This window comes from Apium graveolens, unplaced genomic scaffold (assembly GCF_009905375.1).
Source record: "Apium graveolens cultivar Ventura unplaced genomic scaffold, ASM990537v1 ctg4422, whole genome shotgun sequence".
Taxonomy (NCBI): domain Eukaryota; kingdom Viridiplantae; phylum Streptophyta; class Magnoliopsida; order Apiales; family Apiaceae; genus Apium; species Apium graveolens.
Genome location: NW_027418531.1, coordinates 82,653 through 97,426, shown reverse-complemented (window position 1 = coordinate 97,426; position 14,774 = coordinate 82,653).

The following is a 14,774-nucleotide window of genomic DNA, read 5'->3' as shown; positions in this document are numbered from 1 at the left end:
GACGTAAATAAAAATATACTCTACAAATAATTTAAATATAAAACTATTAAATATGAAAAATGCATTTTTATAAATTTCCCGTGCAATAATGTTACATTCTTGATCGTCACCTCTCTTTTAGCCTCCTCCATCGCTGCCCTTTATGAATCTTCCATACTTTCCTCTTCGGATCAGATACTCGATCTCGTCCTTGAGTTGCCTGCGGTCGTTGGTGTCATGACTAACATCCTTAAGGAACCTCAAAATTTGTTTTGTTCCATCTTCTCGGGGTCTTCCCTTAGTGGCTTTGACCATCCGAAGTCCTTTTCCTTCTCAATTTTCATCAGTATTTAGCTGCATGGCGCGTTCATCCTCACGCACTCAGTGAATCTTGGTCTTTGGTTCTTCTTGGAAGGAGAATCAAAGTTCTTTCCAGTTCAAGGATATTTGTCCTTGGCGTCGTACTCTTGTTCCGTCTTCTGCTTCTTATCGCACGTGGGCTCATTGATTACAAACATCTTCTTCATGATTTCCTCCACCTTGATATACTTTTTAGCCCTATCTTGGAGTTGTAGCATGCTTCTAGGGGGCGCTTGTCTAGGAACATCTTGAAGAGTTCATCCTTAGTCCCTTGTTATAGGACTATCCTGGCTATTTTGTCATCAAGATCCGGGACCTTCAGGTCCTCCTTTTTGAATCGATTTAAATAGTCTCTTAGGGACTCATTTGCACCTTGAAAAATGCTCTTGAGAGAAGCCGAACTTTTTTCATGCACTCTACCATTGATAAATTACTTGATGAAGGCACGGCTTAGATATTTGAAGCATTCAATCGATTTGGCAGGTAGACGGCTGCACCACCTTTGAGCCATGCCAGAAAAGGTTTAAAGGAAGGCCGAAACTTGATAGCGTCGTTCATGGGCTATAGCAACAGGGCATTTGAGAATATCTTCACATGATTCGTCGGGTCTCCAGTACCACCATATGCCTTGATGTTGGTTATCTTGAACTTTCTTAAGATTGGAGCTTTCATAATCTCTTCAGTGAATGGGGGGTTAGGATCATCGAGATCTCCCAGGGGCATCAAGTCAGTCGAATCAACCCTTGGGTGGAAACCCTTTTCCTAGGTATTGGACCATCCATATCTATGACGGGAGGCAAATATCTTGATCTTACTTTCGGAGGGGGCCTTGGCAGCTCACCCTCCATATCATATTTCAACCTTTTGATCTCGGCCTCATGAGCCCTGATCCTCTCCTGGATGTCTTGATAAATCATCCCTTGGGTGTTCTTTGATTGGTGATAGCCTCTTGACATAGGCTCCTTACTAGAGCGCCTCCTCCTTGGAGTGGTCTCTTCTTCTGATGAATCTGAATCCCTTTCAGAGTAAGGTCCAGAAAAGTCTCATCCTTTAGGGATATGGGCCAAGCCACGGATATAGTGGCGCATCCTCCCTTGTCTTTCTCCTTCCGTGAGAGGCCACTTTCGCCAACCTAAGGGTACAAGGGCATCCCATAAGGAGGATTAGTGGTCCCTGAGATCACGATAGTAGAAAACTCATACCAAATGGGTCCAGCATTCAGCGGCTCCTACAATGGTTGGAACAGGGGTTTCATCCATGTGTGTGGATATAGAATGGGGGGATTCGTCCTTAGTAGATGATCTTGGATTGAGGGATTCACCCCTTGAGTCTGAGTCTCAGTTCCCCCACAGGAGCTGCTCCTCCGATGGTGGCATATGGAGGGATATCAAACGTGATGAGAGTGTGAGTGATGGGATTGAATCGTCAGTTTTATCGTTACTTCTACTACATGTGCTTATCATGGTCAATGATGTCTTCCAACAGACGGTGCCAAATGTTGTGAAATAAAAACTAGGGTTTCATTTGTATTTAATGTTATAGTTGTTGAGTTTTGAACTTTAATGGCCGCTCTTGTATTCGAGACTACACGGTCCTTACAAGATGCCTACGTATTTCTGTGTTGTAAAGAATCAAGTAAAAAATATAGTTCTAGGTTTATATGTAGAGCCCTTTATATAGATGTTAAGTCTAGTGTTAGACTTAGTTTGGGAGACTTGGTGGACAAGTCTCCAACTTAGATGGTAAGTAGGACTTCTCTAAACGGTGGGTACTAGATCCTTCCTTGTAGGAGTCAGTTTTCATGTTGGATAATATTTTTGGTGTTGCAGTAGACCTCGTGTGACGCCTTCAATCTCGGGGTTAGGAAATGAGGACTCACACACCTTTCATCTAATATTTAAAAAAGCATAAACCCCGATTAACTACTAACAGGATCAACAGTATAAAGTATGAGACAAGATTACAACTATCAATCATAAAATATAACTCACAACCCCAAAATATTATTAAATAAACAATGTCGATTCCGGCTGGGAACCGACAGATAACCCATTTTATCTTTACAAAATTCCTTCTAGGCGCGTGCTCACTCAAAAATACCACTACCTGCTCAGGCAACCGGAAGCCCTCAACACGGTAGGGACCACCAGGTACGCTCTTACGAGCAGTGCGCCTAAGCCTGGCCATCTTCTTGCTTAACTGTCATGGTTAGATTAAAATAAAACATATGAGTATAAAACTCAGCAAGTAACTATATAGCAGTTCTACAATATCAATTCACAATATGTTTTACCAAACTCAAGGCATTCTACTTTATATGATCTAGGTGGCAGATTTCTAGCTTTTGGGTTAAAGAAAGGTTTTGAAGGATAATGTGGGGCTTTCAAGGAACAAGGCTCAATGCAGGACAAAAGCCGACATTCATCACAAATTATTAAAGAATCAGAATAGATCTTTCAAAAGAGGAAAGCAACAGTATTTTAATATATGGAATCAATCATATGATCAACAATTTCAAGAATCAGGGTTCTCGAGCTTTAAGCTTCATATTGCCATAATCAACTCTTTTCAAAATAATATAAACCATTTTCATTTTCAAGAATCAATTTACTGAACAGAAAAGTTTCAGTTCCCTTTTTAAATAGTCATTTAGAACCCTTGATTGGATCACTTTATCTTTTCATTTCATTATATATGGGTGATCAGCCCGAACCGACCTCCATTCCGGTCTTTAAGGTACCAATCGGCATAATTTCAGCCTTAAGTTGGATTAGCCCCGCTAGCCTCTTACCATGACTGGACTAGTCCCACTAGCCTCTTACGTCCCAATCCATCAGGAATTCATTTGGAAAACCTTGAGTTGGAAAAACAAATAGGTTTTCTAAAATCCATTTTATCATTACCAAGAATATAAAATCATTCAACTCTTTCGAGTCGAAACTCATTCTTAATTCAGATTTTAAGGAAACAAAGTTCAAGGAGTGAATCAAGGTTAAACAAGGAACAATTCGTAAGGATTTTGTATCAAGGATAACATGGTTCTTAAATTAGAGGAATCAACATTTGTTTAGGGACCAATAGGGTGATCAGGAAATAAAGTATCATTAAACAAGGTTCGCAAGGATAATCACAGGGTTCAATACAATTCATGGCTTAATAAATAACTTGAACAGAAAGGACAGATTATCAAAGGGTTGAATCATTAAGCTTATCAATAACAGTTTATCAAGAATAGAGGCAGGGTATCTCAAATTAATATCAGGGTTTCACAATTAAACAGTTCAATACTCTACATGGTATGAACAATATTCTCTTTATAGCCATTTACACAAGTAATCAGAGTTACTTGCTTGAATTTGTTTTCCTGAAGTTTGAACTACTGCCACCTAGTATGTCCTTTCCTTTCCTTGCCTGAATGCCTTCACACTCTGAATCTACAATAAAGCCAAAACCTTAATCAGTTTCTCAACTCTCGTTCCCGGAACGATCGCTCAATACGATAACTCGATTATATCCTTGACTCGAGTATACAATTATAGATTATACACATAAGCACATAGCACATAGCATATCCCTTTCTCGTAACTTTTATATCCTTATGTACTTAACAATCGAAGCGTACTTGCTTCACCTTAGCTATTTCTCAAGTCACACTAATATAACTCTTTTACGACCATAGCTATCACTTATAGCTCTTAATAACAAACGATTTAATTTCCTTTTTCTTTTATTCCTTAATTTGAACCATACATATAAAACATAACCATGTATATTCAATTTCAATCTCATATAATCAAGCACAACTAATGCAAACCACAAGAGTCATTTACGCACTTAAACTTCATCCTTTTTAATCAAAAATCCGAATCACAATTACATTAAGAATCGAAATCAACACTTTCTTTTAATTATCGAAATTCGAACATAAAAACCACCCAATCTTTGTCATGCAATCAAGTTCTCACTAGCCATTAAGATAATTAACAAAAACCAACTTAATTCCTCTTTTTACTCCTAAGACCCATTCGGGTTTTTCCATAAATCAAACATGCAAGAATCAATTTTGACATGCAAGGTTATATATCACATTTCCCACTTGTTTTAGTCCATAATTTAGTCATTCAATCTATTAAACATCAAAACCAAGCATCACCTAGTGACTCCAACTTTAATTAACTCATTTAATCCACATGCATTCACTTAATCATCAAGCAAATCCATTTTCCATCCGGCAAAAATATGATTTACAACTTCAAGGATCCAACAATTATATGCACTACTTGTTTTTCTCTAAAACTAACATGCAATCACTTTTTATGCTAAATACGCTTAGTGTTCACTAAGATCAACTCATCAAATCAAATTCCTATTTTTAATTAGCACCAAGCCGAATGAAAAACTCAACATGCAACCTTAAATTTTAATCTTCTAATCATCAAACAACTTATACATACATCAATAATCAAAACAATCCATTTTCAATCACGTACTAAAGTTTTAAAGAAAATACCAAAAACTCTTTTGATCTTTTCGAAAACCAAAAATGCAAAGTTTTAAAATTCAAATTAACATATCATAAAAACTCCACCGGCTCTCCTTGGATCATAGCCGGTGGTGGTCGAACTTAAGAGAGCCCACAACGGGTCTTCTCTCGAGTTTGTGACCCCAAAAATCTCTTGGATTCACTCTTATAGTTATGTATCAAGAAATAATTTTCCTTGAACACCACCATAGTGATTAATCATCAAAACACTTACACAACACTTACATGCAAATGGGAATCGAGAAGTATACCGAAAGTAGAGACTAAGGAGAGTAATATCTTTGAGTTTGAGTGAGGTTTGAGTGTTGCATGCAAGAGAGAGAGATGAGAGATGGAGAGAGCCGAGAGAGAGAGAGTGAGAGTGTTCGAGAGAGAGGGATGAGAAAGAAAAGAGAAGGGGAGAGTGGGTGCACGGGGAGGAAAAAGAAAAAAGGGGGGAAGGAAGTGGATTTATATACCACCAAAACAAGGGCAAACTTGTACTTTACTAATTCTTTTTATGCTTATATGTCCCTTTTCTTTTTACTCAAATGCAACAAAAATTAGATATAAAATATATCTCTCTCGGAAAGTCGGAAATTATTGCAAGTGACGATTTTAACACGTATATCTCGAAATTAGCTTTTTAACCATTACTCATAATAGATTTTTGAGCAGACGGTTGATTTTATATGAATTTCGCAAGCTCGCCTTAATAATAACATTTTTCCACATAAAATCAATTTAAAATGCAAAGACCACCAAATAAATCCACTCATCATTTTTAAAAAGTCTCTAGGACTTCTAAGAAGATATCAAAACAAATCCCATGCTTTTATCTTACTCGGATGATTTTATAAAAATGCGCGAAGGTTAATTAAACCTTTATTTAAATCACATAATTCCTTTTAAATTCATAAAAATGTCACAGAACACATAGTCATGCACACAGACAGGCAATCACACATATACGATCACATAACGACTTAGGTCTAATCATAGATTCTATCCCTCTTTAATCTTTATCCTTTTCTACGCGTATCGGGTCACGTTCAGCCTGACGGCCCGACGCTCAGCGTTTCGATTACGCTTCTCATTATCATTATCGATCGACATGCCATTTAGGACGAAATACTTTTTTTACACATTCATTTCATTCAATCACACATAATTCACATTTTATATTCTTTAACTCCTTATTAGGACGGGTTCCGTTCTACCTGACAGCCCGACGACACAGCTTAACTCCTAAGCTGACTCTTTAAATTGGAACGTTTTTATCTACGCTCCTATATTCTAATATACAGAAAAGACAATTAATCAGCACTTAGTCACATAATTATAATCACATCACATAACACATACTTTATTGACTTAATTACGCCGCAAAATTCTCAGTCGTCACAATCTACCCTCCTTAAAAGGATCCTGCCCCCAGAATCTAATCTAAACAAATAGATGGGGATACTTTTCTTTCATTTCGCTTTCTAACTCCCAAGTCGATTCTTCGACTAATGGATTTCTCCATAACACTCTAACTAGAGGTACAACTTTATTTCTAAGCGTCTTCTCTTTTCGGTCCAAAATTCGAACTGGCTGTTCCACATAGGACAAATCTGGTTGGATTTCCACTGGTTCCAACTCGATCACATGGCTCGCATCAGCATTATACTTCTTCAGAAGAGATACATGAAATACATTGTGCAAATGTTGCATTTGCGGAGGTAGCGCCGATTCATATGCCACTTTCCCAACTCGTCATAATACTTGAAATGGTCCAATATACCTAGGACTCAACTTCCCTTTCTTTCCGAATCGGGTTAAACCTTTCCAAGGAGATATCTTTAATAAGACTTTGTGTCCAGATTCGAATTGCACATCTTTACGTTCTTGATTTGCGTACTTTGCTTGTCGATCTTGAGCTGCAATTAATCTCTTTCGAATCATTTCGACCTTTTCCTTCGTTTGTTGAACTAGCTCTGGGCCAATTAATTTGCGCTCACCAACTTCGTCCCAATAAGTAGGGGACCTACACTTTATTCCATACAAACGCTTCATAAGGCGGCATGCCAATACTCGCGTGATAACTGTTGTTGTAGGAAAACTCAATTAAGGGCAAATGATCGTCCCAATTTCCTTTGAAATCTATTGCACATGTTCGCAACATATCTTCAATTGTCTGAATTATCCTTTCACTTTGTCCATCTGTCTGCGGATGATATGTCGTACTTATTTTCAACTTAGTTCCCAAATGATCATGAAATTGTCGCCAAAATCTCGAGTTAAACCTTGGATCTCTATCAGACACATAGATACAGGAACTCCATGACGCATCACGATCTCATCCAAATATAATTTGACCAACTTTTCCAACAAAAACATTTCATTTATCGGCAAGAAATGTGCTGACTTGGTCAACCGATCGATTACCACCCAAATCGCATCATGATTTGACTTGGTTTTAGGTAATCCTACCATGAAATCCATCGCTATATGTTCCCATTTCCATTCGGGTATATCCGGTGGCTGAAGCAATCCGCTCGGCCTTTGATGTTCCGCTTTGACCCTTTGGCACGTATAACATTTACTTATCCATTCCGCAATTTCCTTTTTCATGTTTGGCCACCAATATCTTTCTTTTAAATCCTGGTACATCTTCGTACTTCCAGGGTGAATTAAAAATCTCGAGTTATGCGCTTCTTGCAAAATCTCGTGCTTTAGTTCCACGATATTAGGTATCCAAATACGTAAATTAACCCGATATATTCCTTTTCCATCCTTTTGAGCTTTGATTTCTTCTCCCGTCAACTTATCCCTTTCGTGATTCATCACTTGCTCTTGACAGCATCGAATCTTTTCCAAAATTTCAGGTTGAAACAACATTGCATATATAGCTTCACCTCCAAATTCTGGAGTCTGCACCTCTATTTCCATCTTTTCAAAATCCTTGATTAATTCTTCTGATGACGTTAACCTATTCAATCTTTCCTTGCGAATTAAAGCATCTGCTACCACATTTGCCTTTTCAGGATGATAGTTTATCGCACAATCATAATCTTTGATCAATTCCAACCACCTTCTTTGTCGCATATTCAATTCTTTCTGAGTAAAGATATACTTTAAACTCTTATGATCCGTATAAATCTCGCACTTTTCCCCGTACAAATAATGCCTCCAAATCTTAAGGGCGAACACAATTGCTGCCAATTCCAAATCGTGCATTGGATAATTTTGCTCGTGCGTCTTGAGTTGCCTTGATGCATATGCTATTACCTTCCCGTGTTGCATTAACATGCATCCAAGTCCTTTATATGAAGCATCACTGAATATCACAAATTCCCCTTTATCATCTGGTAATACCAACACTGGGGCGGTTACCAGTCTCTTCTTTAACTCTTGAAAACTATCCTCGCACTTTTCTGTCCAAACAAACTTCTCGTTCTTTCTCGTCAACTTTGTTAATGGAACAGCAATCTTAGAAAAATCTTGCACAAATCTTCTGTAATTTCCGGCTAATCCCAGAAAACTTCTGACTTCCGTAGGAGTCTTGGGTTTTTCCCAATTCATTACAGCTTTTATCTTGGCTGGGTCTACTTTGATTCCTTCTTTATTAACTACATGACCAAGAAATTGCACTTCCTATAGCCAGAATTCACACTTTGAAAACTTAGCATACAGCTTCTCTTTCCTCAGAATTTCCAAGGAAATCCTCAAATGCTCCTTATGATCTTCTTCCGTCTTGGAGTAAATCAGTATATCGTCGATAAACACAATAACGAACTTATCCAAATATTGCTTGAACACTCGGTTCATAAGATCCATAAATGCGGTTGGCGCATTCGTCAAGCCAAATGCTATTACCAAAAACTCATAGTGTCCGTATCTCGTTTGTAACGCTGTCTTGGGTATATCTTCCGCTTTGATCTTTAACTGATGATACCCAGATCTTAAATCAATCTTGGAGAAACACGAAGCTCCTTTTAACTGGTCAAACAAGTCATCGATCTGTGGTAGAGGGTACTTATTCTTGATCGTTAATTTATTCAGTTCGTGATAGTCAATGCACAACCTCATACTCCCATCCTTTTTCTTTACAAATAACACCGGTGCGCCCCATGGGGATACACTCGGTCGGATCACTCCTTTGTCCAACAATTCTTGCAACTGAGCTGTCAATTCCTTCATCTCGACCGGCGCCATGCAATAGGGAGCTTTTGATACTGGTTCCGTTCCAGGAGCCAAATCAATCGTAAACTCGATCTCTCTATCTGGAGGTAGTCCAGGCAATTCATCAGGAAACACATCCGGAAAATCTCTTACTATCGGAATATCCTTGATCTTTACAGATTCTTTTTCCACATCTACGACATGAGCCAAATAAACTTCGCATCCTTGACGTATTAATCTTCTTGCCTCAATAGCCGTTAGAAATTTCTTCTCTTGCCTTTTTCCTTTAAATATCACCTCTTCACCCTCCTTGGTTCTTAACTTCGCCTTTTTACTTTTACATTATATTTGCGCTTCATGGTTTGACAACCAATCCATTCCTAGTATGACCTCAAATTCTCCTAACTTAAAAAGAATTAAGTCAACAGAAAAGTGCCGACCTTCTATAGTCACCTCACAATTAGGACAAATATTGCTAGCAATAACTTTCTCTTGGTTTGCTACCTCTATAATCAAATTAGGTTCTAGAGGGTACGCAACATAATTTAACTTATCAAGAATACTTTCAGAGATAAAAGATCTAGTTGCTCCAGAATCCATCAAAACTTTTACTTCTACTGAGTTTATAACAAGCATACCTGCTACCACATCCACATCTTGCACCGCATCTTTCATCATCATGTTAAAGGTTCTAGCTCTGGGTTGAGCTGATGGTGCTGGGAGAGACGGCGGTCCAACAATCCTGAGAACAGTAGCCTTCTGAACAGGCTCCTTGCAATTCCTGGCCATATGGCCCACTTTACCACACTTGAAACAAGCCAAATCAGGCTTCCTCGCTCCACTTGGGCATTCTGAAGAGTAATGTCCCTTCTGGTTGCACTTAAAACACGTTATATCCAGCTTATTACACCTTCCCGGGTGTCTCTTTCCACAATTCCTGCATTCTTGAATCTGGGGTCTGCTATCCTTCCCCGGTTGTCCAGTTTTCTGGAAACAGTTCTTCTGAGCTCCGTTATCGGGTTTAAACTTCTGGAACTTTTGGTTCTGACCTCCACCATTCTTTCCAAACTTCCCTCTGAACTTCGAGCTTCCTTGCTCTTGCTCAGAGCTTTCAAACTTCCTTTTTCTTCCTTCGTTTTCTCTTCTTGCAGCTTCTCGCTCACCTTCCAGTATTATTGCTTTTTGAACCAAAGCAGCATAATTCTTGATTTCCAACATTGCTATTTGACTCCTGATCCACGGCTTGAGTCCCTGTTGGAACCTCTTAGCCTTCTTTGCCTCTGTATTCACATATTCAGGCACGAATCTAGACAATTCCGAAAACTTCACTTCATATTATGCTACTGACATATCCTCTTGTCTAAGATCCAGAAATTTCATTTCCAACTGATCTTGCATATAGCTTGGCAAGTACTTCTCCAGAAACATCTCAGTGAACTTCTCCCATGTCAAGTCTTTGCCTTCCAATAATGCATTTGAAGACTCCCACCAGAAACTTGCCTCATCTTTCAGGTAATAACTTGCATATTGAGCTTTCTTGTCGTCCTTAACTTCCGCTAACTCAAAAGCTTTTTCCATTTCTCTCAACCACGACTGCGCTTTAATCGGGTCTGGCAAACCTATGAATTCTGGGGGATGAACAGATTGAAAGTGCTTAAAGTTTCCAACTTTAGGGGCCACAGGTTGTTGCAAAAGCTGAGCAAGTCTGCTCATCATGGTGGTTTCTGGGTTTACTTCTGGGTCTTGGGTGGGAATTTCTTCTTCTTGGTGATCTGGTGAGTTGGCCATTTCTTACAAACCTGATTGAGCAATTATTTAGCAATACAATGGCATGGCATATATATAACAATAGTTTCTATAAAATCTCTTTTGTGGGTTTTAAGTTTTACCCAATTCGTACATGCAATCCTATTACTACATAATTCTCATATCAGTGTTGTTTTATCATGGCACAGAATAGGGTTTTATGATCTTTAAACATGGTAATACGAAAACATGGTTGTATAGAAACATAATATTAAGAACGGTTTATGAGATATTTAAGGTGCACAATGGAAAGCAAGACAATGGATTTATTTAAACAAGGGTACATAAAGATAGTTCTGGATATCACAGGTTCTGAAATAAGGTACAATAATATAGCAGGGTTAAATAGAGGAAAAACTGGAAAACATCCCCCTATCTACCCCTAACTTCTAACAACTACAACATAGTTCTGAAATACAACAAGATAAATGAAAAGGGATCCCGGTATCTGACCAAGTATCCCAAAGCCTACCGGCGCTGAAAAACAATAATCTACGGGCTCAACCAACAGTCCCGTCTAATCATCTAGAATCTCTCTCAATACAACCAACATCCAACGAATGATCTTATGCAGCCTCTGGGCCACAGCATCAACATCACTAGTGGATGGTCCCTCATCCAATCTCCTCCTGGAAACCTGCTCCACCAACTGAATCCTAGCTCTCCACTCTTCCATCACTACTGAAGTCCTCTGCCTAGAATCTCTAATCAACCTATCCACCAAAGATCCCAACTCAGGAATGCGGGAGTACACAAAGTCTCGATCCTGGGCTAACTTGCCACCAACACTGACAGGTACAGTCTTAGGCATCTCGGACTCTGGCTCAGGGGCATGGATCTCTGAATCTGGCCTCAAGGGTAAAATCTGCATAGGGATCTCACTACTCTCAGAAGGGTCCTCCTCTAGGTCTGAACTAACATACACAGGCTCCTCTAGAGAGGGTGGAATGGGGTCCACTGGGGTACCAGTCAAACTAATCTCTGAGTCTGAGTCACTACCACTACTAGGATCCTGAGAGAAAACACAAAACAACAACCAAGAAACAATGTTAGGGTTAAATAAAGCTTCCAACTAACTCACACCCTAACTCTAGTTTCCACTTCACCAATAAACACTTTCCTTAGACTATACCTAATAGTCTAACTCAACTCTATAAGAGTCGAACTCTCTCGCGATATACATATATACCCAAAATACCCCTTTTTATTCCTAACTTGTCTCAGGGACTAGATCCTGTGGCTCTGATACCAACTTGTGACGCCCTCAATCTCGGGGTTAGGAAATGAGGACTCACACACCTTTCATCTAATAATTAAATAAGCATAAACCCCGATTAACTACTAACAGGATCAACAGTATAAAGTATGAGACAAGATTACAACTACCAATCATAAAATATAACTCACAACCCCAAAATATTATTAAATAAACAATATCGATTCCGGCCTGGAACCGACAGATAACCCATTGTATCTTTACAAAATTCCTTCTAGGCGCGTGCTCACTCAAAAATACCACTACCTGCTCTGGAAACCGGAAGCCCTCAACACGGTAGGGACCACCAGGTACGCTCTTACGAGCAGTGCGCCTAAGCCTGGCCATCTTCTTGCTTAACTTCCATGGTTAGATTAAAATAAAACATATGAGTATAAAACTCAGCAAGTAACTATATAGCAGTTCTACAATATCAATTCACAATATGTTTTACCAAACTCAGGGCATTCTACTTTATTTGATCTAGGTGGCAGATTTCTAGCTTTTGGGTTAAAGAAAGGTTTGAAGGATAATGTTGGGCTTTCAAGGAACAAGGCTCAATGCAGGATGAAAGCCGACATTCATCACAAATCATTAAAGGATCAGAATCGATCTTTCAAAAGAGGAAAGTAACAGTATTTCAATATATGGAATCAATCATATGATCAACAATTTCAAGAATCAGGGTTCTCGAGCTTTAAGCTTCACATTGACATAATCAACTTTTTTCAAAACAATATAAACCATTTTCATTTTCAAGAATCAATTTACTGAATAGAATGTTTCAGTTCCCTTTTTAAATAATCATTTAGAACCCTTGATTGGATCACTTTATCTTCCAATTTCATTATATACGGGTGATCAGCCCGTACCGACCTCCATTCCGGTCTTTAAGGTACCAATCGGCATAATTTCAGCCTTAAGTTGTACTAGCCCCGCTAGCCACTTACCATGACTGGATTAGTCCCACTAGCCTCTTACGTCCCAATCCAATCCATCAGGAATTCATTTGGAAAACCTTGAGTTGGAAAAATAAATAGGTTTTCTAAAATCCATTTTATCATTATCAAGAATATGAAATCATTCAGACTCTTTCGAGTCGAAACTCATTCTTAATTCAGATTTTAAGGAAACAAAGTTCAGGGAGTGAATCAAGGTTAAATAAGGAATAATTCTTAAGGATTCTGTATCAAGGATAACATGGTTCTTAAATTAGAGGAATCAACATTTGTTTAGGGACCAATAGGGTGATCAGGAAATAAAGTATCATTAAACAGGGTTCGCAAGGATAATCAAAGGGTTCAATACAATTCATGGCTTAATAAATAACTTGAACAGAAAGGATAGATTGTCAAAGGGTTGAATCATTAAGCTTATCAATAACAGTTTATCAAGAACAAAGGCAGGGTATCTCAAATTAATATCAGGGTTTCACAATTAAACAATTCAATACTCTACATGGTATGAACAACATTCTCTTTATAGCCATCTACACAAGTAATCAGAGTTACTGGCCTGAATTTGCTTTCCTGAAGGTTGAACTACTACCACCTAGTATGTCCTTTCCTTTCCTAGCCTGAATGCCCTCACGCTCTGAATCTACAATAAAGCCAAAACCTTAATCAGTTTCTCAACTCTCGTTCCCGGAACGATCACTCAATACGATAACTCGTTTATATCCTTGACTCGAGTATACGATTATAGCTTATACACATAAGCACATAGCACATAGCACATAGCATATCCCTTTCTCGTAACTTTTATATCCTTATGTACTTAACAATCGAAGCGTACTTGCTTCACCTTAACTATTTCTCAAGTCACAATAATATAACTCTTTTACGACCATAACTATCACTTATAGCTCTTAATAACAAACGATTTAATTTCCTTTTTCTTTTATTCCTTAATTCGAACCATACATATAAAACATAACCATGTATATTCATTTCAATCTCATATAATCAAGCACAACTAATGCAAATCACAAAAGTCATTTACGCACTTAAACTTCATCCTTTTTAATCAAAAATCCGAATCACAATTACATTAAGAATCGAAATCAACACTTTCTTTTAATTATCAAAATTCGAACATAAAAACCACCCAATCCTTGTCATGCAATCAAGTTCTCATTAGCCATTAAGCTAATTAACAAAAACCAACTTAATTCCTCTTTTTACTCATAAGACCCATTCAGGTTTTCCATAAATCAAACATGCAAGAATCAATTTTGACATGCAAGGTTATATATCACATTTCCCACTTGTTTTAGTCCTTAATTTAGTCATTCAATCCATTAAACATCAAAACCAAGCATCACCTAGTGACTCCAACTTTAATTAACTCATTTAATCCACATGCATTCACTTAATCATCAAGCAAATCCATTTTCCATTCGGCAAAAACATGATTTACAACTTCAAGGATCCAACAATTACATGCACTACTTGTTTTTCTCTAAAACTAACATGCAATCACTTTTTATGCTAAATAAGCTTAGTGTTCACTAAGATCAACTCATCAAATCAAATTCCTCTTTTTAATTAGCACCAAGCCGAATGATAAACTCAACATGCAACCTTAAATTTTAATCTTCAAATCATCAAACAACGTATACACACATCAATAATCAAAACAATCCATTTTCAATCACATACTCAAGTTTTAAAGAAAATACCAAAA